The sequence below is a fragment of the Octopus bimaculoides genome, chromosome 9, assembly GCF_001194135.2.
Source record: "Octopus bimaculoides isolate UCB-OBI-ISO-001 chromosome 9, ASM119413v2, whole genome shotgun sequence".
Classification (NCBI taxonomy): Eukaryota; Metazoa; Mollusca; class Cephalopoda; order Octopoda; family Octopodidae; genus Octopus; species Octopus bimaculoides.
The window spans coordinates 78877054-78880628 of record NC_068989.1 but is presented as its reverse complement, the minus strand read 5'-3'; the positions used below and the strand labels follow the sequence as shown (position 1 = coordinate 78880628).

At 36.8% G+C, this 3575-nt stretch overlaps 1 protein-coding gene across 1 annotated transcript in view; it reads left to right on the top strand.

Moving 5' to 3' along the window:
* LOC106871398 (solute carrier family 12 member 2) overlaps window positions 1–3575 on the top strand; it is a gene marked incomplete at its 3' end in the record, with an annotated part of 241835 nt that overhangs the window by 120723 nt on the left and 117537 nt on the right. The gene's annotated exons all lie outside the window — the stretch shown is intronic.

The following is a 3575-nucleotide window of genomic DNA, read 5'->3' as shown; positions in this document are numbered from 1 at the left end:
ACGCGCCTCCATTGGAGGGATGTTAGGCATCGAAATAATTTTCTCTCTTTCTTTCTCTCTTTTCCTCCTTCTCTTCTCTATTTTTCTCTCTCACACTCGCGCATGCACATGCACGCATGCGTGCAGCAGAAAGATGTATAAACAGATAAAGCGGGTGAGAAAGAGGGAAGAGAGAGAGAGAGAGAATGCGAGATTACAATTTATTGATTGAACACGAGTGTAATAAACACGTTCCCCTCTCCTCAAATATACAAAGAGAAAAATGCTCACAGTGTGTGTGTGTGTGTGTGTGTGTGTGTGTGTGTGAGAGAGAGAGAGAGAGAGAGAAAGAGAGAGAGAGATTAATACGAACGAAATATTAAAACGTCTCGTATCAAATAAGTCAGCGCCGAATCAGTGACGCCAAATAAACGGCTGTTCTAAAATGTCTCATATCCGCCAGAACATACCAACAACATTGGCAGGAAGAACAGCCTCTCCAAGACATGTGTTAGATACGTCACGCTCCACCGAGATCAATGGTTCTCAACCGGGATCCGCAGGCCCCTTGGGGGATCCATGTAAATTTTTGTTGTTGAAGTTTACTTGCAATAAACTGGTTATATTTCAATAATTCACAAAATATATTAAAACATTTTTCTTATACAATTTCTTATAATATTTAATTATAAAAATATAAGACGATTTTTTTAAAACATAAGGGTTTCATACGAGTAAAACAGGAATCAAAGGAGTCCCCGGGTAAAAAATGGTTAAAAACCACTGAGGATACATCTCTGCTATTTGGAATCAGGAAGTAGGGATAAAACCCCGATCAATAAATGGGATAACATGCTTTGAAACTGTGGCAGAAAATGTCGGTTGTGTCATAAAACTGTGAAAGATATCAGATCTTTTCGGTTGCTGTCTCAAGTATGGAAATTTTAAAATTAATTGAAAAATATTCGTATTTGGTATATTGATGTAACTGTTCACGCTTAATCCGAATTAGGGATTCATTTATTCCAGAAAAAAAAAAGAGAAAAATTAGTAAAATGTTATAGAGGTTTCAAAGTTTGATCATTTTTAGCCAGTCAGGAAACAAGGATTTGGAAGTTGGCATTTTCTGCGTGATCGCTGTCTGTCACAAAATGATTCTCGTCAAAACGTGTCGTAGCGGTTGCGGTGGTAAAAGTGTCATAGTCGCATGCGTACAGCGTCCTTGTCACTATGGAAATAATCACATGTTGGTGATTTACAGTCATGTGTATAATTGTGGCTCTCGATTGGCCAAAATAAATCCCCAAAATTGCAAACTTAGGGGTTTTTGTTTTTGTTAATTTATAGGAAAAATGATTTTTATTTTTGTAATTAGCATCTAAAAGTAAATTGTTATACCAAATTGGAAAGCAATTTGGAACAAAACTGAAAAAATACAAAATCTGTGACTGCAACTGAAAAACTTCAAGCCATCTGTATCGTCAACAGATATCTGTATCAAAAATATCCGCTGCGTACCCACTTTCTTTCCAGGAGATATGACATTGTTGTCAAAGTTATTTAGAGTACTATCCAATAGAAGGATTGTCCTGACGATCATACCAAAGGGACACCAGAACCAGAATGTATACACATCTTTAAGAATAAGAAATACTAGTGGAAAATTTCAATAAAAGATGCAGCGCGGGCGAACACAGCATATCTGATATTGGTTACAAAATTTTGGCACAGGGTTAGCAATTTCGAGGGTGCGGTGGTGGTGGTGGTGGTAGTGACGGTGGTGGGAGTTATTCGATTAGCGGTTCGGCAAAAGAGCCCGATGGGCTTAGAAAAGAATAAGTCATGGGGTCGATTCGTTCGGCTAAAGGTGGTACTCCATCATAGCCACAGTCAAATGAAACAAATAAAAGAAAAGAATATCTTCCTAAATCTGATGTAGACTTCCTACTTATGGAAAAATTGTAAAAGTCTCAGGTATTCTCTGACCATATATTTTTCCAGGCACCATTCAAAGTTGTGGGTGTCACTTCATCGTATGGCTCGGCTATGCTGTCCTCAGCATCCGTTGCGTTTAAATTCTTCCGTAAGTCTCTAAACTGTAGTCTCAGCCTCCTTGTCGGTCGCTTTCATCTGATGTTTGAAAGTTTTTCTCAGATGACATGCCTTGAAGTTAGCTATCACACCTTGGTTTATGTGGTTTTATACTACACTCATTTTATCAGGAAGAGTGAAGGAATAAGTAGGGTGGGGTAGTGTATGATGCTTGTGTGTTTACCTCTCCGTAATCTAGCGGTTCGGTAAAGGAGACCGATAGAATAAGTACTAAGCTTGCAAAAGAATAAGTCCTGGGTTCGATTCGTTCGACTAAAGGCGGTGCTCCAGCATGGCCACAGTCAAACGGCTGAAACAAATAAAAGAATAACTGCTAGGCGTTTCTCTCGGGAGATTTACTGCGCGCTCTGAGACATAAAAACTACACACACACACACACACACACACACACGCACGCTCTTTCTTTCTCTGTCTTCCCCCCCCCCCCACATAGTGGTTGTAAGTTTTCAAATTGTTGGACTATTTTTATATGCCGAGAAGCGGCCTTTTGGCTACGGAGAAATGTGTAGCTTTTAAATTCTCAAGATTTAATTCGAGTTTCAGTAGAGGCGAAATTAAAGACTGCATCATGAAATCAGCGGTCATGCTTTACAATTTCCGTAAGCATGATACACTGTAACCTAAGGCAGTCGTAACGCAGGAATGCCTGTATACTTGTGTATGTACATATATAGTTGTGTGTGTATGTGCGTGCGTGCGTGTCTATAATGTATGTGTATGTCTGAAGATATATATAAATATATTTAATTTTATATAAAGGGCATTAACTGTGTAGTAATGCCCTTTATATAAAATTATTTATATTTATGAAAAAATGATGAATTTTTTTCATTACGAAATTTTTTTCATTATTTTTTTCATTATGAGGTTTTTTCACGCTGACTACTTGATAAATTCTTATAAAGAATTTATCCTATATTATATTATAAATATATTTATGTATATTCATATACGTATTTCTGTTTTATATATCGCTCTCTCACTATATATATATGTGCATGTGTATGTGTGCGTGCGTATGTGTGTATATTTATATGTGTTTATGGGCTTGACATAAATACCATTCCTCTTTTATCTCATTCATCCACTGTGACTTACAGACACTGTCCCACAATGCTGGAATATATAGAACTTTCAATAAAGAATCGATATTCTATTTCCACATATAGGCATTCATGAAAAATGTACAGTCGACCAATGGGGCAATCGACCGAAACCAAAGTTTAGGTGCATCAACCTTGCTTATTTCACATAAATTAACCTATATAATATAGCTCTACACACCTGCGACGTAAAGTTGTATTGAGCACTTTCAGGTTTCTGTATTACAACGGAAACAAACTCCATCCGTCAGTTTCTTCTCTTTATAGATATGCATGTCTGTCTGTATGTATGTATGTATGTATGTATGTATCTATCTATCTATCTATCTATCTATCTATCTATCTATCTATCTATATATATATATATATATATATATATAT